This window comes from Chenopodium album, chromosome 10, assembly GCF_948465745.1.
Source record: "Chenopodium album chromosome 10, dcCheAlbu1.1, whole genome shotgun sequence".
Taxonomy (NCBI): Eukaryota; Viridiplantae; Streptophyta; class Magnoliopsida; order Caryophyllales; family Amaranthaceae; genus Chenopodium; species Chenopodium album.
The window spans coordinates 52,908,966-52,936,191 of NC_137843.1; the positions used below are offsets into that span (position 1 = coordinate 52,908,966).

At 39.9% G+C, this 27,226-nt stretch overlaps 1 non-coding gene and 1 pseudogene across 1 annotated transcript; both read left to right on the forward strand.

The window, feature by feature from the left end:
- The window catches only part of LOC145564093 (peroxidase 57-like), an 80,082-nt pseudogene that overhangs the window by 36,282 nt on the left and 16,574 nt on the right, over window positions 1–27,226 (forward strand).
- Window positions 20,661–20,767, forward strand: LOC145565984 (small nucleolar RNA R71). The gene has a single exon (XR_014095332.1). It is a non-coding gene; the product is annotated as a small nucleolar RNA R71 (small nucleolar RNA).

Sequence of the window (27,226 nt, forward strand, 5' to 3'; positions counted from 1 at the left end):
TGAAGAGATTAAAGTGGCCGCACCCTGTCTGGGTTGCCTACGTATCCTTTGCTTAAGGAATCAGGCCAAACGTAGCTCTCTTGAGTATTTCACTCAAGTACTTATGGGTAGTATTTCTTAAGTTGGTCAAGGTTTGTCATGTTTGAAAATTCATTGCCATCCATATCAGTTAATTTAGCCGCGCCCCCTGACAGGATTGTTTTGACAATATATGGTCCGGACCAATTAGGCCTGAATTTGCCTCTTGGATCTAAAACATTTTTTCTTAATGCTTTTAATACCAATTCCCCAACCTTGATATTTCTAGTCTTGACCTTTTTATTGAAATGTCTAGCCATGCGGGTTTGATAACATTGAGTATGATGTAGAGCTTCTAGTCGCTTTTCATCGAGTAGGATTAGCTCTTCATATCGTGCTCTAGTCCATTCGACTTCATCAAGTTTACTTTCTAACGCAATGCGTAGAGAAGGTATTTCTAACTCTACAGGTTGTACGGCATCCATTCCATATACTAAGTTGAATGGCGTATTTCCTGTTGATGTTCGGATTGACGTGCGATAACCTCACAGTGCGAAGTGAAGTTTGTCAGGCCAATCCTTATAATTCTCAGTCATTTTTTCAATGATCGTTTTCAAATTTTTATTAGCGGCCTCAACTGCTCCATTTGCTTGAGGTCTATAAGGTGAAGAATGGTGATGTTGAATACCATATTTTTGTAGCAATTCTTCACATTCGGCTTGAAAGTGAGTTCCGTTGTCACTTATCATTTCATGTGGGACTCCGTATCGACAAATTATGTTTCTTTCGATAAAGAGTGCTACATGTTTGGCGGTGAGTTTGGCATATGATTGTGCTTCCACCCATTTTGTGAAGTAATCTATTGCAACCAAGATGTATTCATGACCTCCTGTTCCGGAAGGTGTAATCTTTCCAATTATTTCTATTCCCCATGTAGAGAAAGGCCATGGTGAAGTGTAGGTGTAGAGAAGAGAAGGTGGGATATGTTGCAAATTTGCGTAAATTTGACATTTTGGGCATCTTTTTACATATTGATGACAATCTCTATTCATGGTAGTCCAGTAATATCCTTCTCGCATTATCTTTTGGACTAGCATTTTGCCATTAACATGTGTTCCACATATACCTTCATGGATTACTCTCATAGCTCTTTGGGCGTCCTTTTTGTCTACACATAATAGAGCTCGACCCTTAGGTACCCTTTTTTGTAGTTCATTTCCTATGAGTACAAACTGGGAAGCTAAAAGTCTTAATGCTCTTTTCGCTCTTTTGTCAGCATGAGGAGGATATACTCCTTTGGTGACATAATTTAATATATCTGTGAACCATGGTTCTTCTTCAGGTTCCTCTTCTTGAATCACTTCATCATCTTCTATAGCTTGAATATATGCTGGTTTATGCCTTTTTTCTATGGTTAAAGGCATTTGCTCAATTTCCTTAGGTATTCTTACCATTGAGGCTAGTCTTGCCAAGGCATCGGCGAATTGGTTTTCCTCTCTAGGTAGGTAAGTGATTCCACTTTTTCCAATTGATCGGTGAGAGTTTCCAAATACGTTTGGTAAGGAGCTAAGCTTTCACTCCTAACCTTCCATCTTTTGGAACTTTGATTAATAATTAGGGAGGAATCTCCAAATATCCGGAGTTTCCTTACGCCTAAGGCTAAAGCGGTTTCGAGGCCTACCACACATGCTTCATATTCGGCTGCGTTGTTGGTGACGTCGAAATCCAATTTAATGGATATAGGGACATGTTCTTCTTTAGGTGATACTAACAAGACTCCTACGCCGCATCCCTTTTGGTTTGAGGCTCCATAAAAATATAGAGTCCATGTATCATCCTCTGTCATCATTAAACTTTCATCTGGGAATTCATTCTCTTCTAAGGGTGTCGAATCTTCTATTGGGAAATCTGCTAGAAAATCCGAGACAACTGATCCTTTAATCGCCTTTTAAGGCATAAACCTTATATCGAACTGGGCCAAATTTACTATCCATCTTGAGATACGCCCGTTAAAAGTAGATCTTTCGAATAGGTATTTAAGGGGGTCCATTCGTGAGACTACGTAAACGGTATGCACGAGCATGTAATGTCTTAATTTAGTTGTGGCCCATACCAGCGCGAGTCACAGCTTTTCCAATGGTGTGTAGCGTGTTTCATACTCGAGCATTTTCTTACTTAGGTAGTAAATAGCATTTTCTTTGCTTTCTACCTCTTGTGCAAGCATAGCTCCCATTGTTTCCTTTGTGACGGTTAAGTATAGTCTTAAGGGTATTCCGGGGAGTGCTGGAGCTAATACAGGAGGATTCGAGAGATAGGCTTTGATCCTTTCAAAGGCTTTTTGACACTCATCGTCCCATATGATTGGTACATTTTTCTTAAGCTTCTTGAATATTGGTTCGCATATCGTGGTTAACTTGGATATGAACCTACTTATGTATTGCAACCGGCCAATAAATCCTCGGATTTGCTTTTCGGTTTTGGGCGGTGGCATGGATATGATTGCTTTAATTTTGGTGGGATCTATCTCTATTCCTCTAGAGCTTATGACATATCCCAAGAGTTTCCCTGAGGTAACTCCAAAAGCACATTTGGAGGGGTTTAATCTCATGTTGTATTTTCTTAGTCTTTCAAAGAACTTTTTTAAGGCTATTGGGTGTCCTTGGCGGTCTTTTGATTTTACAATCATGTCATCCACATAGAACTCCACTTCTTTATGCATCATATCATGGAGTAGGGCAGTTGCTGCTCGTTGGTAAGTAGCACCCGCATTTTTTAACCCGAATGGCATTACCGTGTAGCAATAAGTAACCCAAGGTGTTATGAATGTTTCTTTTCCATATCTTCTTCGGCCATGAGGATTTGATTGTATCCTGCGTACCCATCCATAAATGAGAGAAGTGCATGGTTTGCTGTATTATCTACCAAAATATCGATGTGTGGTAAAGGGAAGTCGTCCTTTGGACTTGCCTTATTTAGGTCTCGATAGTCGACACACATTCGAACTCTACAATCTTTTTTTGGAACCGGGACAACATTGGCGACCCATTCGGGGTATTTGGATACCCTGATAAAACCTGCAGTTATTTGTTTTTGTACTTCTTCTTTTATCTTAAGAGCCACGTCGGGTTTCATTCGACGTAACTTTTGTTTTACAGGTTTCATTCCTGGAATTAATGGTATTGTGTGTTGAGCTATTTCTCTATTAATGCCTGGCATATCTTCGTATGACCAAGCGAATACATCGATAAATTCTTTAAGTAGATTAATTAAATCGATTCTTTCTTCTTTGTTTAGTGTTAGTCCGATTTTAACTTCTCTTTTAATGGTTGGATCTTTTGAGATATCAACCGTTTCTGTATCCTCAATTATTGGTGTCTTATTTTCAAGTGTTTCCACTGCTTTAATTATTTCTTTATCATTTTCATCATTAGTTAAGCAATGCTCGTCATCTTTAAATAAAGAGAAACAAGAAGAATACGGGGAAGAAGACATATTATTGAATTCAGAAATCATTACATCAAATAAAGAAATGTTCGTTGGGACTTGATTGCTAACTATCCTAGGAGTAGAAATGGAAGATGAGGGTGCTACAGCTAAAGACTTAGAAGACTCGATAGGGGAAGACTCTAACTCAGACTCTGACTCAGACGATTCTTCGAACATTGGTCCTTGTCCTATAGTTATTGAAATCTTCTTTCCATTTATAGTGGTTATCTTCACCGTCTTGCGCCATCCACGCTCTTGATCTTTTATTGGAGTGATAAATTCGGAGGGGTCAAAACTTTCACTTTGGAGAACCGCTTGGATAAGTGAAGAATCATCCTCCGTGTATCTTGATTCATTTTTTTCTCTTCCAAAGAGGAGTCCCATGACATTAAAGTCGAAACAAGGAGGTGCTTCCTCCTTATAAATTGGAGCTGGGATCTCGTCTAGGAAGCAACAATCCAAAAAGATTTCGAACCTAGGTTGTCTTATACCATTTACAACGAAGGGTTCGGGAAATTCATGACAAGGATAGTCCTCTCCTTCTCTTATAAATTGTCCATTTAAAGTGAGAGGATATTGGTCCATGGGTATCTCCTTTTTTTTGTGTGCGGGCATTTTTTCGTGCTCTTGATTTTTCCTGGGCCCGCTTAAGGTCTTCGCAAGTTGGTTCAAAACCAAGTCCGAAAGTATCCAATTTAGGGAGGCCAGGTACGCCCATGTGTTTAGCTATTCCTTTCTTCTTTCCTAGAGTCATTCCAGGAAAATGTCCTTGCTTTCTTAGGATAGCATTCGTTGTCATGTTTGAGTGGAGGTCGTAATGAAGTGGGGTCCTTTCATCTTCCTCTATTAAGGAGACCTCTTCGCTAAAGCCCCACAAATCTTCATCATTTTCATCATGTTCCACATTAATTAGTGGATTTTCTACTGTTTTGGTTCTCATAGATGAAGCATCAATGGTAATTGTAATGCCTCCAACTATGGCCTTTACTTGTTGATGAAGAGATGAAGGGACGGCCTTTAAATCATGAAGCCAAAGGCGTCCCAATAGCAAGTTAAAAGATGCCTTGATATCTACTACTTGAAATGTAGTGGCATGCTCAATTGCACCCGCCGTTATATTCATGGTAATTGTCCCTAGTGCTTGGCGACGTGAGTTATCATAAGCTCTTATGCCCTGGGTTGATGGGGATAAATCCTCATCTCTTATTCCCAACATTCTTGCGGTTCTAAGTGGGCACACATTAATTGCTGAACCGTTATCCACAAGAGTCATGAGGACGTTCATTCTTTTGCATATGACTGTGAGGTTTAGAGCTTTATTGTGTTTGCCACCTTCCGGTGGTAGATCTTTATCCGAAAAAATGACTAAATTGATTGGACTTGGAAGGTCACTCGTGAGGAAGTTAGCAAGTCCCTCAGGAGTAGTGTCCGAATCTATGCCTACTTTAGCCAACGCATCCATGACTGCAACTCTATGTTCTCGAGATGTGGCTAAAAGTTTCCATACATTCATTTCCACTTTAGTCTTTTTTAACTGTTTGACAACATCGTTGTCTTCTATAATAGGCACGGGAATTTGCTGAATAGAAGGTATAGGTTGTGTTGAAATGGGAGGTTGTATTCTCCCGGACCTAGTGAGGACATCTATGGGCGAATCCTCCTCGTCCCAAATGTCACTTACTGGGTATATTGTTGATAGAGGAGTTTCTTCAATGTCTTTAAGGTAAACATCCTCATCGTCACTGTCCTATACTCCATTAATCATGGCATCTTGTGGAAGTTGAACTAATTTCTTCTCATCAATCAAATGTTGAACCAAGTCCTTAAACTTGAAGCATTGCTCTATTGTATGTCCCCCTGATTGATGATATGAACAATAATATTTGTCTATTCTTTTCAGTGATTCAAATGGTCTTGGTTCAAGAGGTTGAATTTTTCCATTCTTGAAGAGCATTTTGAACATGTTTGTGTATGACATCCCAATTGGAGTATATTTTCTATTATTCTTTTTGGGAGTGTCAATTACTTGGAGAGGAAAGGGTTTCTTTTGTTTAGGTGGGGGTCTACTTCTAAGTAACTCATTTTTCTCTTTTATAGCCTCAAAGGTTTGTGAGATCAATTTTTTCAATTCTGTCAATATTGATGTCAACGCCAATACTTCTTGCTTAGTTGCAGGTTCCTGACCAAGGAATTCGAGAGCATCTTCGAAGATTTCTTCTTCAATGGTCTCGATAGGCTCTATGAGGCTAGATGGATCCTCTTGGTTTTCTTCGTCAGAAATGGCCAAAGAATCTAATAGCGGTGCGGTATTGATACTTGGCTTCTTACTTGCAGGAGGCAATGGGAGCTTGTTACTATCGATCAAGTCTTGAATGGTTTCCTTTAGTCTCCAACAATTTTCTGTAGAATGACCCCTACCTTGGTGATATTTGCAATGTGCATTTGGGTTCCAGCTAGCCGTTCTCCTTTCGACAGGTGGGTCCCCAAATGGTCCAATAGGAGTTATAAGACCTTTTACATGTAAGCGATCAAATGCGGTGTCATAACTCATACCAATAGGAGTATAATTCTTCCTAAATGATTTCTTTTGTGCTTGATTATTATTCATTGCCAAAACTTCGTTTAGAGGAAAAGTGCTAACATTATTTGAGTAGGTAGATTTGGATGAAGAAGGATTGTCGTTCTTCTTATTTTTCCAGCCACTGCTTGAGTTGTTATTAGCAGCTTTTTGTTTAGCAAGGTCATCTTCAATATTAATTCCAATATCATATACAGCTTCGAAAGTGTTTAAGTTTCTTTGGTACTTAAGGTGCTTAGAGTATTTTTCTTGGAGGTTAATGAACATCCTAACGGATTCTTTTTCACTAGGCACTTCAACCATTTTTGCAGTAGTTTCCCTCCATTTATTAAAGAAGGAGGTGAAACCTTCATTTCCTTTTTGTTTTAGCATTTCTAATTCTCTATGATCGGTTTCAACTTGTATATTGCATTTATACCTTTCAATGAACGCGCTCACAATGGAATCCCAACTAGAGGTCTTTTCTTTATCAAGTGAAAAGTACCACTGTTGACATACAGCTTCTAAGGATAATGAAAATACAGAATGAAATGCTTTTCTATCTATCCCCTTAATACTCATTACAGTTTCAAAAGCTCTTAAATGAAAATAAGGATTGTCCATAGCCTTGAACTTAGGGATGTCATTGGGATTGAACTTTTGTGGGAGAAGGTCCTTATCCACCGAGACCCCTTGGGAGCTAATCTCTTGAAATCTAAAGTCGTTGGACAGTTTGCCCAAGCTTTCCTGGATTAGGTCCATTTGTTTTTGTTTTTCAGGATTACTTATTTGCAGCGATAGGTTTTGCAACATTTCAGCCAAGTTGGCTACCTGTCCCTTGACTTCATTAAGTTCTTCTTGACTAGCCATTGCCTTCTTAGCTTTCCTTTTCCTACCGATTGGTTTGTCAAAAAGTAAGACTTGAACAAAAGTGTTGTCCTTGATTAAACGCCCTTCCTTTCTTGACCATGCGCTGTAATTTAAACCATATTTGTTTTAATACTCGACTCTGATTGACTTGACTTTATGTTCAAAAAAAAAAAAAAATGGGGTATATATTTTAAGGGTATAATAGTAAAAAATTGGAGGATTAATATCCGACTTACCCCCCTAAAAAAAATGACGGAAAACACGCATTCAAGACTCTCTAGACATGGTCATAATGTGACAAATATGTTATGTGTGTGCTTTATGTGTATGTGAGTGACATGCTTTAACTGCTAGTGTATGACCATTGGACTTTAAGTGCCTAAACTCAATTTAAGACTTAAACATGGTTTGAACCATTAATAAATTGATTAACCGATTAGTAGACTGTTAATTAGACTCGTCGTGATGACTCCAGCAAGAGAACTGGACTGTCACTAAAACAACAGGACTGTCGCCACTGTTTAGAGCCTGTCGCCAGACGACAAAATTGTCGCCAGGCGACAGACACTAAACTGCAGCGCCACAGTCCAAATTCCTGTGCCATTGCTGGAACATTAATGTGGACTGTTTCCAGTAATTTCACTCTAAATGGACATGCCTAAAGTCGTACTAAGTCGAATTGATCAATTTATTAGCCTTTAATTAATTCAAAATTAATTAATTAATTAGACAAAGTCCTTTTAGTCATTAGTCAATTTATTTAGTCTTAATCACAAGTCAAACAAACGGTTAACACATATAATATATACAAGCAAGGGTGCACAAGTAGTTCACATAGTCACAGTATGAGTTTGCAACCTAACCATGGCTCTAGTTCTCTAAAGTTCGAGGATATGGGTTAAGTAAAAAAGGTCCATGGTTAAGAATCCATATGCATTGCACACAAGCCTACCGGGAGGGTTGGAGCGAATGGACAGGATTCCGCGAGTTCGTGATGAAATCGAACTCGACTCCATGGTTTGGTGGATTCACAAACATTACACGTACCCAAATCTGAACTTTGCACATGATAGTGGGATATTCCATTGGGCAGGTGAAGCAGGAACCCCCAGAGGGTTATTTCCATATGTAGAACACATATGGGTTCAGAAAAGTGAGAAAATGACTCAATCAATAAGCAAAATCGAGCCAACAACGCTAGAAATGGTCAAAGCAAGAAGGCAGACCCCTGGCTCGGTATTGGAAGAACTTGGCGCCAGACTACAGGAACTGTCGCCGCAAAAAAGCTCCTGTCGCCAAGCGACAGAACTGTCGCCAGGCGACAGAAACTTTTTACGGGCGACAAGCCCTGTTTTCTAGACGCTAGTTCCTACATGCCTTGGCAAGTTTCTGTGTTCTTCGAATTTTTCAGATTTCGCATTATCTTTTCGATTTTAGTCATGAAAGATATTTCTCAAATTTCCTACGTGTAAAATTCCTATGGATTGACTCATGGGGTGCTCCCATGAGGACCTTTTAATGCATATGACAATAATGTTAATCAAATCACGCACATGAAATACTTAGAATTTTTCGAGTCTCATCCGCTCATTCTAAATAATTGCCAAAATTAAATAAATTTCAGGAATATAAATAGAAATCCTCCCCAGCGGAGTCGCCAAAAACTGTAGGGAATATTTCAAGCATTATGATAACCCCAAACTTGAACCCCACTGTGATCATACACTAAAGTACGGTGGCGTTCCAAAGGGAAACACAAAGAGCAAAAAGAGTCGCCAACAAGTTTTAGGAACTTGTAAACCCAAAAGACAATCCAAAAGGACCATCAACTACTCCATAAGGTCTTGAACAAAATAGGGTCCGGGGATGAGGGTACGAATCCAATCTACAAAAGAAAGGACCCGCCCTATAAAAATAGGCCTCTACTTTGTTCTACTCGTATTCATGTGCGCTTTTCGAATAACATACAAACATTATATTAAACTTACCCTGTTTATCTATGTTGGTTGAATATTAATGCACAAATAAGACTATTATTGGCGATCACTTGAGTTAAAATCACTTTAGCCTAAACCAAATTATTAATTATCTTATTAAGCGTGATTTCAAGTACAAATTCCCTTTAACAATCATAAAAGGTGTGATCAAGCAATAACAATAAAATATAAATCAAACAACATAATAATATATCAATAACAATAATGATAATAGCATGATAAGGCATAATAAAGCTTGATAATAATAGCAAGATCCTAGGCATGATACTAACAAGATTAATAACAAATCCTAGCATGTCACTAAACAATAAAGAACAAAGCTTTAAACCTAACATGGTACTAACATGATATTAGAAAGAGTAAAGGCACCCTAAACATGATACTAGAAAGCATAAAATAACATCCTAACATGATACTAGGAATATTAAACAATAATAAGCATGCTTTCTACATTGAAAGAGAGTAATAAGATTACATACTTTGAATCCTCGTACCTCTTTCTAATAACAAAATACACGAGTTAGTAAACTTCAATGAAAATAATAAAGAATAATTAAAGAATTAAATTAAAATCAAATTAAATAAAGTTTAGACTAGCTTTGGACCAAACCCTCAGAAAATATTAAACCTTGCACGTCTAGGGCGAAGGCAACTTCGAACTTGGCTAAGAGACTCTAAGTCTTGTGAATGCGGAATATTGTGTGTAAAAAACTAGTTTAGAAAGAGAGAAAGAAAATAAGAATTAAGGAATAATTGATGATTGTGAATTCATGATTCTGAAAACGGGGATTCGGACGCTATTTATAATGAAAATAGTCCAAAAAAATCATAAAATTTGATAAGGAATAAAACTCCACGCTGTCGCCAGGAATCAACTCTGTCGCGACGCGACAATGTCTGTCGCGCGGCGACAGAGTCTGTCGCGTGGCGACAGATTTGTCGTTTGGCGACAACCTGTATTAGCGCGTTTTTCTTCACGCGAAATCCGATCTTTAATCAACTTGATCTACGGAATCCGTACAGAAGATAAAATATATATTTTTAAGATAACAAAACGATATTTTATTCCAAATAAAAATCTGTTAAAGATAATTAATTATTAAATCTAATAATATTAGAATTAAAAAGAACTTTCTAGAAACTTCTAGAAAACTATAATTAATCCTAATAATTTTAGGAATAATAATTAATATTAGGCCCTCCTCTAGATCATTGGGCCGTATTTAAATAATTAACCAGGCCCAGTTTAGTATTTTGGCCATAACTTCCTCAATATTCATCGGAATTGATCTTATAATATATCATTGGAAAAGGTCTCTTCGAGCCCACCCATCTACACTATTATTGGACCTTAATTATGGACCAAACTAAACTAGTTCGGCTATTTTCAAATAAACAAAGTCATTTTCAAAAACAGAGAGAAAAGAATTTAATTAAAACTAAACCACAACACTTGACTTTCAAACCACTTTCACCTAATTCGATAATAACACAACGTGAAAGGCATTCATCACTGGGTTTGGTTTTGGGGAGACACAAATGGGTGTCTACAGCTACCCAATGAACATGGCCTTCATCCTCCTCATCGTGCATGTGCAATGTACCATGACACACTACTAAATGTCTTGAGACAAAACTAAGATCTATGTCACACCAGGAACTAACACACATGAATAAATAATAAAGGCTCAAGCCTCACAGTTAACACAATCAAGCTCCAGATTCATACACAGTTGCGCAAAGTTGATTTCCATTAGGCCAAGACAATCCAAAATCAGATCATGATCATTTAATCAGCATTGCAAGTCTTTCAATCAAAATCAAGCCAAAAACCTTTAAATCATCAAGGATAGAGGCACAGAAGAAGAAGAAGAAGCTCCCGCATACGATAGCCTAGAGTAGGTTAAGCTGGTCATAACCGGGGAAATGGGAGGTCTTGGCTGACCCGGGGTCTCCAATAGATAGGAAGGTTGGTTAGGGTGAATCCTAGTGAGCTCGGGTGCAGGTAAAAAGATAGAACGTGAGGTTTTACCTATGAGCCATCGAATACTATTCGATTCTATGGAAATCCAACCCGCGGAGATGAAATATTGTTGATCTAGAAAGATAGGACCTACTACGGGTTGTTTGCTAGCCTCAACAAAACCCTTCTTGACCACTAAGTGTGTCACAAGACCACCAAGAACTATAGGAATTTGAGTGCGTTCGCCATTGGCCTTGAGGGTGGTGAAAGTACAACTTTGTTTCCTAAGGTGAAGGGCGAAAAGGTGGGCTATGTTCATGGTGTAGGCATGTTCGGCGGGTTGTGTTCTCAAGTGACTACCCAAAATTGCCGCCTCATTAACTCTCAAATTATGAGGCTCTATCCTCCCAAAAATGGTCCATCCCGTAGTACGTGTCCAAAACCTAAGGGCGGGTTGGTGAATTTTGCTAGAGGAAGCATGTTGCCAAGAATCTATTTGTTCTCCTATCAAGGCTAGGCAAAGATCCCTCGAAATTAAATGGTCCGGTTGAGATTGCAACCCATGTGATGGCAACCCAAATTTTCTAGCAAACCCATCCAAAGTAAGTCTATGACACTTGTTCAACATTCTATAGGAAACATAAGTTACCAACCCAATTCCTCCCCTTTTCAATTCCAAAAGAGCTCAAAAATACATGGGTTAGATCTTCATAAGTGTTATGAACCATATTGAATAATTGAGTCATACCAAGTTTTGAAAATAAAAGCTTACATTCATCATTAATTCCTAACTTAGCAAGAAAAGCATGATCAATAAAGCGGGTAGGAATTACCTTCCGATGCATAAGCTCAAAAAATCTAACCTTTTGGTTTGGAAATTGCCGCACGAACTTGATATGTGGGAATTCCGGCACACTCTCGAGGTCCAAGGCCGGTTCTTGAGTTGCAATCCTACTCCTCTTCCTTGTAGCCATTGTTGAATGCTCAAGCTTTCTTTCTCTAGAAAAATATGGGTATGGTGGGAAATTGATGGAGAAAGATGAAAAGAATGATGGAAAAGAAGTACACGATGGGTAAAGATGTGAATTTGAGATGAATTGGTAGCAATTGATGAAGAGAATATGGGGTTAGGGTTTGGGGATTGGGATTTTTTTTTTAGAGAGAGAGAGTGAAGGAGGAGTATGAGGAAAATAGGTAGGAGAAGAGAAAGAAAGAGGCTTCGACATTTTGAGGATTTTTTTTTTCTTTCGTGGGTGCCTGTGCCTCGCGCCCGGTCGGGTAGCTTTGTCTGGTCTTACCGGGCGGAGGGGGTTTCAAATTTTTTTTTCTTCGATGCTTCTCGCCCCCGGTCGGGCAACCTTGCCCGGGCTGACCGGGCGGAGGGAAGTCGAATTTTCTCTCCTCCTTTTCTCTTTTTTTTTCTTGACGCTTCTCGCGCCCGGTAAGGCAACATTGCCCGGGCTGCCAGGGCGATGAGAGCTTCTTCATTTTCGCCCAAATTCCTTAACTCCTTACCTACACAACAATTATTAACGATGAGTATTGCACGATAAATCTCTTGGCATTCTCTTAGAGAAGGAAAACTAAAGAAAGAAAATAAAAATGAAAATAATAAAAAAAATAAATAAAACAAAGACGGGTTGCCTCCCGTAAGCGCTTGTTTATATGGTCATAAGCTCGACCACCTTTCTACTCAACTTTCTTTTGCCGGATTTGTGAGCGTGATGTCTACTCTCTCATCGATTGGGTTACCAACTCGGTAGTGTTTTAATCTCTGTCCATTCACCTTATAAGTACCACCATTTTTGTTCCATAATTCAATAGTGCCATTGGGGTAGACTTTACAAACCTTGAATGGACCCGACCACCTAGAACGAAGCTTACCGGAGAATAGCTTCAATCTTTAGTTGAATAAAAGGACTTGATCTCCTTCCTTAAACTCTCTTCTCACGAGTCCCTTGTCATGCCACCTTTTTGTTCTTTCCTTGTACAACTTTGAACTCTCATAAGCTTTGAGGCGAAGCTCATCTAGCTCATTTAACTGTAACAATCTTTTTTCACCCGTTGCTTGAGCATCGAAGTTTAAACTCTTAACGGCCCAAAATGCTCGGTGTTCTAACTCGACGGGTAGGTGACATGCCTTTCTATACACCAATCTATATGGAGTGGTACCAATTGGCGTTTTGAATGTCGTTCAGTAAGCCCATAACGCATCATCGATCTTAACCGACCAATCCTTGTCCTAGCGACTGTTTTTTCCAATATAGATTTTATTTCTCGGTTGGACACCTCAAGTTGACCGCTAGTTTGTGGATAATAGCCAATTACGATCCTGTGTTGCACTCCATACTTTTTCAACATTGCTTCAAACCGATTCTCCAAGAAATGTGTTCCCCTGTCACTAATTAACACATGTGGTAAACAAAAACGAGGAAAAATAACCTTCTTAAAGAACTTACTTACCACATGAGCATCATTGGTTGGAGTAGCAATTGCTTCAACCCACTTTGAGACATAGTCAACGGCTACTAGAATATATCGATTACCATAGGAAGAAGGGAATGGTCCCATGAAATCTATCCCCCACACATCTAACAACTCGACCTCGAGTATGTTATTGAGTGGCATTTCGTGCCTCCTTGAAATAGTACCAGTTCGTTGACAACGGTCACATGCCTTAACATATGCATAGATGTCCTTGAACAAAGTTGGCCAATAGAAACCACATTGTAAAATCTTCGCGGCCGTTTTTGTAGGACCTGCATGTCCACCACACAGTAAGTCATGGCAATGAGAAATAATATGCTTTATCTCACCTTCCGGGACACATCTTCTAATCATTGCATCCGCACATAATTTGTATAAGAATGGATCCTCCCAAAAATGTCTCTTTGCCTCGTAAAAGAATTTCTTCCTTTGTTAAGATGAGTAGCCATGAGGCAATGTACCTGTGGACAAAAAATTAGCTAAATCAGCATACCAAGGTGATTCCAATTGAGAAAGTGCTAATAAATGTTCATCAGGGAAAGAATAATCAATGGGGAGGTCATCTCCATCCCCCTTATCGAGAAGGAGTCGAGAAAGGTGGTCTGCAACAACATTCTCAGTCCCTTTCGTGTCCTTTATCTCGATGTCATAATCTTGCAACAAAAGGACCCATCGAATTAACCGTGGCTTGGCATGACTCTTAGTCATCAAATATTTCAATGCAGCGTGATCTGTGTGAATTATCACTTTCGTACCAGTGGGTTTCCCGCTGCCAGTCCCAAGCCTGGATAAAGGAGGAGGGTTACGGTAGGCCAGTGACAGCCAGTATAAAACTTCGTCACATCCCATGACATGAGCCAAACAGATATTTTCGTGGGGGCGTTCCCTACTCAGCGACGCGCTGCACTTCCTAGACCCGGGTGTAGTGATAAGTATGCAAGGGTTGCTAGGTCGTCGCCCAGAAGCGACGCGCCACATTGCCCGAGTGTGGTGTCAAATGAGCAAGGGCGTGCCATTGGGGCGTTCCCTACTGAGCGACGCGCTGCACTTCCCAGACCCGGGTGCAGTGATAAGTATGTAAGGGTTGCTAGGTCGTCGCCCAGAAGCGACGCGCCATATTGCCCAATTGTGGTGTCAAATAATCAAGGGCTTGGAGTTGGGATCAGGAGGGAGCGTGGGAGAAAAGAATTTAGTTTGCGGATTGGTTCTTGGAATGTGGGGTCTCTTACGGGAAAATCAGCAGAATTGGTAGAAGTAATGAAAAGACGACGCGTGAACATCATGTGCCTCCAAGAGACAAGATGGACAGGAGAAGGAGCTCGAGGCTTGGTTTTGGGGTATAAGGTATGGTATGTTGGGCAAGAAACGAGCCACAGAACAAGGAATGGTGGAGCTAGGAACGGAGTTGGTGTGGTTCTCGATGAGAGGTTGGAAAAAGAGGTGATCGAGGTCTATCGGAAGAACGATAGGTTGATAAGGCTGAAGTTGCTATGTGGCAAGGAGATTGTGAATGTTATCAGTGCTTATGCTCCCCAAGTGGGTTTAGATGCAGAAGAGAAACGACAATTTTGGGAGGACCTAGACGAGGTGGTGCAGGGTGTCCACCACTCAGAGAAGTTATATATTGGAGGGGATCTAAATGGGCACGTTGGGGCGAGCCGAGATGGCTATGAGAGTGTCCATGGAGGCTTTGGGTATGGGCAGAGGGACGCCGGTGGTGAAGCTATTATGGATTTTGCCCAATCATATGATTTAATTTTGGCTAATACTTGGTTTAAGAAGAGGGATTCACACTTGATAACTTTTCGGAATGGAGCAAATGCAACTCAAATAGACTTCCTGCTCACAAGGAGCATAGATAGACAAAGTTGCATAAACTGTAAGGTTATCCCAGGGGAGAGTGTGGTCACCCAACACCGGCTATTGGTAATGACTATTCGTCTGAAAGAGAAGGCGAAGAAAAAAGTTAGACAAGAAGAACCAAGGATAAGATGGTGGACCCTAAGGGATGCAAAAGCTAAGGTTTTTACAGAAAAGGTAATTGAAGAAGCGGATTGGGATGGAGAGGTGGATCCGGACATGACTTGGTTACGAATGAAGAACTGTTTCCTAAGAGTGGCCAAAGAGGTCTTAGGGGAAGTAAGGGGAAGAACTTCGGTACAGAGAGATACTTCGTGGTGGAATGAAGAGGTGAAAGCAGTAATTAAGCAAAAAAGGGAATGCTATCAAGCCTTAGGAAAATGTAGGAGTGATGAAACCTTTGCAGCGTATAAGGAGGCTAAGAGTAAGGCAAAGGCAGTTGTTCGCCAAGCAAAAGAAAAGGCATATCAGGAGGTTTATGAAAAGCTTGATTCCAAGGAGGGAGAAAGGATCATTTATAAGATGGCAAAGAGAAGACAAGAGGCAAGGAAGGATATTGGCATGGTGAAGTGTGTCAAAGATAAGAACCAAATGGTCCTAGTGCAAGAGGAGGGCATCAAGGACAGGTGGAAGGGGTACTTCGATGAATTATTTAATGGAAGTAATGGAGTTGTGATAGGAGATACCTCTATGAGTGATGAAGAAATCAACATGGAGTATGTGCGAAGGATTAGGAGAGTAGAGGTGGAGATTGCACTGAGGAAGATGAAACCTAAGAAGGCGGTTGGCCCTGATGGGGTACCGATAGAGGTGTGGAGGTGTTTGGGTAAGATTGGTATTGATTGGTTAACAAACCTTTTCAACAAGATATGGACGGCTACAAGGATCCCACAAGATTGGAGGAAGAGCACCTTGGTCCCGGTTTATAAAAACAAAGGAGACGCTCAAGATTGTTCTAACTATCGAGGAATTAAGCTTATGAGCCATACTATGAAGTTGTGGGAAAGGGTGATTGAACAAAGGTTGAGGGCATGCACAAGCATTTCAGATAACCAATTTGGTTTTATGCCTGGGAGATCTACTATGGAGGCAATCCATTTGATAAGACAAATGATGGAGTTTTATAGGGTAAAGAAGAAAGATCTTCATATGGTCTTTATTGATTTAGAGAAGGCATATGACAAGGTGCCAAGAGAGATACTTTGGTGGGCAATGTTGAAGAAAGGTATCCCACGAAGGTATGTAGACCTAGTTAAGGATATGTATCGGGATGTGTCAACAAATGTGAGGACATGCGGAGGGTTGACAAAAGATTTCCCTATTACAATCGGATTGCATCAAGGGTCTGCATTAAGCCCTTTTCTTTTTGCAACGGTTCTAGATGAATTAACTAGACCAATTCAAGATGAGGTTCCATGGTGTATGCTGTTCGCAGATGATATCGTTTTGGTGGATGAGACTAAGGATGGGGTTAATGTCAAGTTGGAGCAATGGAGGCAAAGGTTGGAATCTAGAGGGTTTAAGCTAAGTCGGAGTAAGACTGAATATTTGGTATGTCGTTTTGGCACTCAGAGGGGGACAAGCAATGAAGTGGTGAGTTTGGATGGAAAGGATTTGACCATGAGTGAATGTTTTAAGTACCTAGGGTCGATCATCCAGAAGAATGGTGACATTGATCAAGACGTGACCCACAGGATTAAGTCAGGGTGGCTTAAATGGAGAGCGGCCACGGGAGTGTTATGCGACCGCAGCATTCCCTTAAAGTTGAAGGGAAAATTCTACAGGACTGCCATAAGACCAGTGTTGCTCTATGGTACAGAATGTTGGGCTTCTAAGAAAGAGCATATTAAAAAGATGGAGGTTACGGAAATGCGCATGTTAAGGTGGATTTGTGGAAACACTTTAAGAGATAGAATCAGAAATGAGGTTATTCGCAAGAAAGTAGGTGTGGCGGGCATTGTAGATAAATTAAGGGAAAATCGTCTGCGTTGGTTTGGACATGTAAGACGGAGACCCGAGGGTGCACCGGTGCGAAGAGTGGAAGAGTGGGACCATGGAGGGATTAAACGAGGAAGAGGGAGACCAAAGATGACTTGGTTGGAAGGAGTGAGGAAGGATATGAAGTGCATGGATTTACGTGAGGATGAAGTTTTGGATCGTAAGGGATGGAGGAGAAAGATTTATGTTGATGACTACACGGAATAATCAAATTTGGTTCATGTTAGCCGACCCCACTTTTGGGATTAAGGCTTTGATTGATTGATTGATTGATTGAACCAACAAGGTATGAGTGAAACTTCTCTATTGCATAAATTACTGCTAGCATCTCTTTTTCAGTTGTGGCATAACTCATTTGAGCAGAATCAAGAGTTTTACTAGAGTAATAAATAGCGTGAAGTTTTCTATCCTTCCGTTGCCCTAAGACGGCCCCTATCGCATAGTCACTAGCATCACACATAATCTCAAATGGTAGGGTCCAATCCGGGGGTTACATAACGGGAGCGGAGATCAAAGCTTCTTTCAACCTGTTAAAAGCCTCAAGACAAGCATCAGTAAATACAAATGGGACATCCTTGGCCAAAAGCTCAGTTAGAGTTCGAGCGATTTTCGAAAAATCTTTAATAAATCGTCTATAAAATCCTGCATGACCAAGAAAGCTCCGAATTCCTTTTACAGAATTAGGAGGGGGTAGTCGCTCAACCTCAATACCCTTATGTGATACCACATGGCCTAAAACAACTCCTTGTTGTACCATAAAATGACATTTTCCCAGTTCAAAATTAAATTCACTTCTTTACATCTATGGAGCACTTTTTCCAAATTTTCAAGACATACATCAAAAGATGTTCCATAAATAGAGAAGTCATCCATAAAAACTTCCATTGAATTTTCAATAAGACTTGAGAAAATTGCCATCATACAACGTTGAAATGTGGCTGGAGCATTACATAATCCAAATGGCATTCTTCGATAAGCGAAGGTGCCATAGGGACATGTGAAAGTGGTCTTTTCCTGATCGCATGGACGGATGGGAATTTGAAAGAAACCAGAGTATCCGTCCAAGTAGCAGAAAAAGGAATGCTTAACCAAACGTTCAAGCATCTGATCAATAAAGGGAAGGGGAAAATGGTCCTTCCGGGTGGCCTTATTCAACCTCCTATAATCAATACACATTCGCCAACCTGTAACAGTTCTAGTGGCGATTGGCTCACCCTTGTCATTCTTGACATTGGTCATACCTCCTTTCTTTGGAACTACTTGTACAGGGCTAACCTACTTACTATCTGTTATTCCTGCAGCAAGCAATAAAACCTCTTTTTTAACTACCTCCATCATATTTGGATTAAGTCGTCTTTGAGGTTCTATGGAGGAGGTATGATCGTCCTCAATAATTATCTTATGCATACAAAATGAGGGATTAATACCCTTAATATCATCAATGGTGTACCCAATAACACTTTTGTATTTTCTCAAAATAGTGAGCAATTGCTCTAATTTCGTGTCATTAAGTTCAGCATTAACAATAACAGGATATGTATTATTAGGACCTAGATATGCATATTTAAGAGTAGAGGGAAGGGGTTTCAACTCTACCTCGGGAGGCGTAGTACCCTCCCCAACACTTGACACACTAAGGACGTCCTTCACTAGAGAGACGGTTGGGTTTGCTTTTCCTTCCTCAAGTAGCCATGTATACTCCTTTGTTTCCCAATCTTCGTCATTGACATTTCCCACCAACACCGTTTCAAGTGCATCATCTGTTTTAATCAAGGGAAGTTGCTCACGTTCTAAATCATCAAGGACATCCACTTGGCAAATAGTCTCTCCCATGGAAGGAGTTCCCATAGCATTCAAGAGTGAATATTCCATTTTCTCGTCGCCCACCTCAAAAGTGATTCTACCATTCTTCATATCAGTGATTGCACCTGTAGTGGCTAAGAATGGTCTACCAAGAATAATGGGGACATGTGCATCCTCTTCCATCTCCATCACAACAAATTCATAAGGGATAAAGAATTTTCCCACACGAAGAGGAACATCTTCAAGTATACCTAAGGGAAATTTAACCGATCTATCTGCAAGTTGTAGAGACATGCGCGTAGGCTTAAGTTCACCCATTTTAAGTTTCTTGCAAATAGAGAGCGGCATGAGACTCACGCTTGCACCAAGATCACATAGTTCCTTGTTAATCTGTAAATCCCCAAGCTTCACTAGAATGGAGTAGCTACCTGGATCGCCTAGTTTTTTAGGAAGTGTATTTTGCAAAATTGCACTACACTCTGCATTCAACGCAACCGTAGCATTCTCCTCTAGCTTCTTCTTGTTAGATAGAATATCCTTTAAAATTTTTGCATAAGATGGCATCTCGGATATTACATCTAAGAATGGAATGTTGATGTGAAGCTTTTTCAGAATATCAAGAAATTTTCTATACTTTTTCTCTAACTTAGCTTGAGCCAACCTTTGCGGGAAAGGAACTTGTGGCACATATGGAACAAGTGGTGGTGGGTTTGATGCCTTTGGCTTTTCCTCAATCGCGCAACCATCGACCACCTTCTCTTTTGTAACTACCTCTTCAACAACCTCCTTTGATGACTCCTTCATGGGAAGATCTTCCAACTGCTTTCCACTCCTCAAAGTCACAGCATTCATATGCCCCTTTGGTAGTTTCTCTGTTTGACTTGGAAAAGCGCCCGGAGTCTTCAAAGATTGGCCAACTTGATGAGCAAATTGACTTATTTGATTTTCCATGAGCTTGTTCTGAGCTTGTAGTTGTTGGATGTGGTTGTTCGTTGTGGTAACGAAGTTCTCCATCATTAACTCAAGGTTGGATTTTTGTGGAGGTGGTTTCATAGGTTGTTGGACTAGAGGTGGTCTTGCTTGGAAACTAGGTGGTGCATTATAATTGTTGTTTCGAGGTGGTGGTGGAGGTGGATTTTGTTGAGCTTGGGTATTCTTGTAAGATAAATTTTGATGATGTTTCCAACCTTCATTATATGTGTTTGAATGAGGATCATATGGCCTTTTGGGATTTGAAGTGTAGAATGCATTGGCTTCCTCAATCGACATCTCATGTGAATTTTGTGGACAATCAGGGGCAATGTGACCTTGTACATTACACATTTGACAAGTTTCAGCAGATGAGCCAGAAGATGTCGCTTGGAACTTGTCAAACTTGCTTGTCAATGCCTGCATAGAACTAGTTAAAAGGGTTAGAGCATCAACATCATGCATACCTCCCTTTTTAACATTGCGTCGTCCTCCTGGATGGTAATTATCATTTGCCGCCATCTTCTCAATTAGTTCCTTTGCCTCAATTGGGTTCTTAGTCAGAATAAAACCCCCAGATGCAGCATCAATATAGATTCGGAACTCATGAGTTAAACCATTGTAAAAGGTTTGGATCAACATCCATTCAAGAATACCATGGTGAGGGCATTGTCTCTGCAATCGCTTGAACCTCCTCCATGCTTCATATAAGGACTCATCATCTGACTGCCTGAAAGTAGATAGCTCATTTCTCAACCTTGCAGTCCTTTCCTGTCCTAAGAACTTGACTAGAAAAGATTTCACCAGTTTGCCCCATGTGTCAAAAGAGCTAGTACCTTCATCTCTCAACCATTCCCTTACCCTATCCCGTAATGAGAAAAGAAAAAGGAGAAGTCTAATAGCATCATCTGTAACACCATTTAGTTTCATAGTATCGCACTTCTCCAAGAAACTATCAATGTGATTGACTGGGCACTCATAAGGTGTGCCTACAAACGAATCATTAGAGATGAATTGAATGAACTGTGGTTTCAATTCAAAGTTCTGAGCAGTAACAGGTGGTCTGACAATGCTGGAGAGGACTCCGGTTGTGGTATCAGGTATACCATACTCTAGAAGAGACTTTGTTCCTAGATCAACCATGTTTCTAAGGTTTTGATTTCTCCTTCTTCTTCTACCTCCTCGTCTCCTTGCAGTTGCTTCAATTTCAGAATCAAGTGGAATTAAATCGTCTGACCCTGAACGTCGAGTTTTCATGCAACAAAGAACTAAAAGCAAAGAAATCAAAAACACAAGAGACAATAGCCGAAGCAACAGATAAAGGTTAGTAAAAACAAATCACAAATAACTAGTATAAAACCGTTAGTCCCCGAAAACGACGCCAAAATTTGATAGGCGTGTCGCGTACCTAACAAAAATAAACCTAACTAGACCACTACTATGCAGACGGGCAAGAAAGGGTCGGATCCCAAGAGACTATGGTTTAACTAATCAACAGACTCAAGCGATTACTAAGCAAGTAACCAAATCAAATGAGTGAGAATCAATAACTAAAGAACTAATTAAAACGATTAAATCTAAACAATATGACAAATTAATGTTAAAAACATCCAAGATTAAGCATCACCACGAATACAATTAATGCAATAGTCGTTCTACCCCTAACACATAATTCAATTGATTAAAGAGGAAAAGTAATCCCTGAATAGTACCAATGGTCTCTCCCGAGTCACCAATGGCTTCTCTAATCACAATCAAGCCTACTTTCGTGGAATCATGTAAAATAAAGACTTTAGGCACATTAATCTGATTTCCTAATCATCCATTCAACTACTCCCGTGATGAACTTCAAACCCTTAATTGATTTATTTAAATCCGTCAAAACCCAACTCCCTTTGCGATTAAAACAAAGGATTAATAACAATACTAATTATCCCTAATCTAGTATTGGCATGAGCATAATCAATTAAGAAAATCAATTACGATTATCATTAGAGAATTTAAAGAATTAAATCATGCATCAATTATATTCGGGTTCCGCTAGATCTTGGAATAAAGAAACTACTCACACATATAAATGGAAGCAAAAACAATATTCAATGAAGAAAACATGATTAATAAGAAATTAAAAGTAAAAGAAGAAATAAAGATGAATACCAATTGCTTGAATGAAGAAAAGTACCAATTGTTGATAAACAAGGATCAAAACTAGAAAGTGCAATTTAATCTAGATCTAGAGAGAATATTAGGGTTCTAATGAATGTTTAAAAGCTGCCAAAAAAATAACTAAGTAAGTCCTAGTCAGCCTTTACAGAGGGTATTTATATCCCTTAATTAAGAAATCCCGAAAGTGATGAGAATGCACTTCGTGAAGCCGTGCCCGGTCAGACTGGGCAAAGCCGCCCGGTCGGGCGCAACAGACAAACTCGCCCAGGCGTTTCTTCACGTAGCCTCCTCGTGTAGTACCTCGTCTGCCCGATCTGCCAGGGCAATGCTACCCGGTCCGGGCGGACAAAGATCATACTCTTCATACTTCCTCTCTCGTGACTTCTCTTCTTTCCTTCTTCGCCCTGGCTGCCAGGGCAATGTTGCCCTCCAGGCGGACACGGGTAAAATTCTCCTCCATCTTAATAAGCTCTCATGGCTATCCAAAACAAGTCCAAATCATCCGAAAATATTCATGTGCCTACAAAATCAATTAAATAGACCAAGCCACACTATAGAAGAGAATATTAGCAAGAAGTAGCTCCGTAAAGCTTAAAAACCATACAAAAATAGCTATAAAATGAGGGTAAAATATGGTATAGAACGTGTACATCAACTTACTTTCTGAATGTTACACAAATTGCACACCTTCCCATCCCAGGGTTAGGTGAATGTAGGTTGAAAAATGAAGGTCAAACATTAGACGAGGCTCAAAATGGTTTGTGAAGAAATGGAGTGTATATTTAAATGGATAATGGGTTGCAAAGGTGCCTCAAATCATTGGTGTACCTTGTGTTCGGTTCGGAATTTTTTTTTTTTTGTTTTTTTTAAAAAAATGATCGAGATGTAAAGAATACTCAATTTATTGATGAAAATGGTGAATAAGCTAACAAAATTATCGAATTACAGAAAGGGAAATCTATGCTAGATTTGAGTTGGGAAAGGAAAACTAATAAAAAGAAGAAATCATGAAATCTCGCTCGTTTGAAGTGCGCCTTGTCTTCATTGCTACTTGCCCCCTGGAGGGACAAGAAGTTTGTTTGCATCCACCAAGTCTTGAATGACGTCTTTCAAATTCCAACATTGCTCAGTATTGTGGCCCCTTCCTTGATGGAACTTGAAATGGGCATTGGGATTCCACTTGGCGCTCCTTTCTTCAGGTTTTGGCTCTGGAAAAGGCCCAATAGGCGTAATCAAGCCTTGACCGTAAAGGCGTTCAGAGGTCGCATCATAAGTCATTCCTAAAGGAGTGTGAGTTCTCCTTTTCTTGAACAATGGAGCATTAAGAGCTAACACTTCATTAAGATCAACTTGGCTTATATTGTTGGTAGTATTTTCGTACTTAGAAGACGAAGAAGAAGGAAGGTCGTTCTTCTTGTTTTTCCAAGTGTTATTATTATTACTACCAGCAGTATTTATTAGCTTGTCCTCGATATTGATGCCAATTTCGTACACAGCTTCGAAAGTGTTCAGGGGAAGGAATTTGAGATGTTCCCTATACTTGTTAGTCAAATTTTGGATGAAGAGGAAAACCATCTCTCTTTCTTTGGGAGGATTTACCAAGAGTGCAGCCGTTTCCCTCCACCTGTTCAGATAAGCGGTGAAGCCTTCATTCTCTTTTTGTTTGAGAATGGAGAGTTCACGTTCAGAAGTTTTGGTTTGAATGTTACACTTGTAACGATTCATGAAACTGTTAGTGACATCTTGCCAAGTTACATAAGGTTTGCATCTAGGGAATAAAACCATTGTTGGCAAGCATGTTCTAAGGAGAGAGAGAACACCGTAGGGAAGAGTGTTACGTCCAATCCCTTGAGAGCCATGGTTGCAGAGAACGCCTTCAAATGGAATATTGGATTGTTAGTAGGCTAAATTTTGGAATATCAACAGTGGAGAACTTTTAAGGAAGTATGTCCTTCGTATTCAAAGGAGTGGGAGGTTGTTCCACATAGGTGAAATCCTCATAAATCTTGCTCATATGTTCTTTCAATTTGTCAAGGGTAGCGACAGTGACCTTGTTTTGTTCCATGGTGGTGACCTTAGTGGTAAGGGTCTGCATCATGGCAGAAAGTGCCTCAATGGATTTTTTGATGTTCTCAATATCTTCCTTAGTGGCCATTGGAACGAACTGAAAGTAGTTTGAAGGTGATAAGTAATGTGGAGATGGCAAAGTTTTCTTTGAACGCTTCTTAAACCTAAGAGATTGTTGCGGTAATGACTCGAACCGTATTAATCTACCCATACTCCTTGACCAAGTACTGCGAAATAAAAAATTCACTTAATTATTTGACTCATTTCTCAAGATAGGAAAGGAAGGGGAAAAAATAGACATTTGAAAACAGGTGAGAAGAACTCCACTCATTTTTTTATTATGACGAAAAAGGGGGTGCATGAACCTAGTATACGTTCATAAACGACATGGTGCATGACTCGATTCGAAAATAAAGAAAGTGTGTGGAATATAATTGACTCGTGAGTGATTAAGTGATGTTATAAGACATGTGGTATGATCGTATGGCTAGACATGTGAACAGTAACCAAAATGACTGACGCGAGGACCAAAATAGCATGGAAGACTAAAAAAAAGGCTAACTGGACTTATTCCCTGGACGCCATGACACGGCGAACTATACCGTGTCGTGGTACAACCTGCCGTGACACAACATTGATTGCCGTGACGTGGCACTGATTGCCGTGAGGCGGCATTTCTGCCGTGGCGCGGTGATCAGTTCCAGGTGTTTTTGTGTATTTAATACAGTTTTTTTTATTATTTTAGTGTTTGCGCTAATTACTAAGTGAGTATGGTCCATTGGCATTAGTTAGCCATAAAATAAACAACCATAGACAAAGAAAACTCGTTAACGTTAGGATCAAAACGATCACACATAGAGCACATAGGCACAATGATGCAAAGAAGAGTTCACAACCTAAGGTCAAGTTCTATGTTCCACTATGGTAAGGTTTATTTAGTGTCAAAAGGGTACCATGGTTAAGAGTTTGGACGCATTAGCAAGGTAACCTCCCTTAAGGGTCTATGCCAATGGGCGGCTCCGCAAGTTCGTGATTAAATCGAACTCGACTCCATGGTTTGGGTGAATTTAATAACTCGGATGAACCCTTATTGCCATGAGCGTTTTTGGTAAATAGAGCTTGAATTCCCCGGGGCTAAAAAGTATGAAGAACACACACGTTTTTTCAGAAAAATCAAAGGAAGCTGACTGTTAGAAAAATAAATAAAGCCACTAGAAAGATTTCGGGACTGCCGCGACACGGCGGGAAGCACCGTGACACGGCAGTCATGCCGTGACGCGGCAGTCAGGAAATCTTACTAGTGCCTCTGTTTTCTTCGTTTGCAATCAAGTTATTCAATTTTTCCTATGGGCGAACCTAAAAACGACGTTAAAACGTCTATGAAAATGTAAAATGCCAATTTAATCACAGGAATACAATTCAAGAATCTTTCATGTCTCACCCACTCATCTTAATTAAATACCGATCACTCAAATCAATAAATAACCAAGAATTCTCCCCAGTGGAGTTGCCAAATTGTAAGCGTCGTTCGAAGTGCGCCTATGTTAGCATGTTGTGAATATGCTTGGCACTCATAGGAAGTAGGAATTGACGTATACGATTAGGGACAAATAAAGTAGGGAGCCGCCAACAAGTTTTTAAGGAACTTGTAAACTGTTCACGGATCATAAAAGGCGACCACGTATAAAGGGACAACGATTGACCCGTGAAGGTTACACCCCATTCATAATCCATGAGATTACTAACTCCATATGGTTCGGAACCATGAAAGGAGGATCGAGGATGATGGTACGAAGTGAGTCATGGAGTCACATTCGCCCGTATGGCCTCTACTCGATTCTTATAGTGAAAAGTTATTCCTACGATCTCAAAGGAAAGCAAACAAAGATTCAATTTGCTCCAAACTATTATTAGGCTAAATTAGTTAAATATTAATGCAACACATAATTCTCAAATATTGTGATCACTTCGATTAAATAACAAGATTAAAAAGGAACCTAAACCGGTCGTCCAAATTATCTTGTTAGGCGTGATTTCCAATTAAATTTTCCCTTTAAACATGCAATATGGTGATCAATAATAATGATAGAATTAACACTAATACTGGAAGCAATTTAACCATAATCCAACAATTGATATATGACAAGCATAATAACAATCGTCAGAAAAAATAACAGAAATAAAAGGAACATGATTCCTTATTTTGATTTTGTTTGCTTGCAACTACAAAATAATAAAGTAACTTCAAGGAAAACAATAATTAAAATTAAATTAAATTAAAAAGTAGAGTTGATTTGGTCCAAACCATCAGTTAATTCTATCTTTCACGCCTTGGTTCAAGGATGGAACCTCGGGTCAGGACTCCTTGGAGTGCTTAAGGAAGGAATGATGTAATTAGGAATATAAGTTTAAGGCTTAAAGTATGAGAGAGAGAAGAAAATATTTTTGGTGTAGAAGATAGGAAGAGAGAATGATTTGGTGCCCCAAACTGCAGAAAGGAGGCTCGTATTTATAAAGGAAATGAGTAGGGGATCACACGGAACCCTAGAAAAGATATAAACCCTAATTTGGGGTGCCGTGACACAGTCAGAGGGTGTCGTGACACAGTACAGATTACCGTGTCGCAGTGCACTATTTTGCCCTAAAATGATAAAGCACGTGCAGTTGTGTACGTGGAGAAAACACGAAAAATCCCGCAAGCTGTGACACTGCAAAGGATGTCGCGACGCGGCAATGTCCACCATGGAGCGGCACGTGGCGCCGTGTCACGGTGTATAGTTTTTCCAGATTTGCGTCCAGGTTCATAAGCGCGTGAGAAAAAAACGCGAAAATGACATAGAAAAGCACCGTGTTACGGTATGTGTACCGCGACACAATGCAGAATACCGGGTCACGGTACTGGGCACCATGACACGTCAGAAATTGTCGCAACGTGGCAATTTAGTTATTGCGCAGTATTTCCAGTTTTTTTATGCGTTTTTAAAA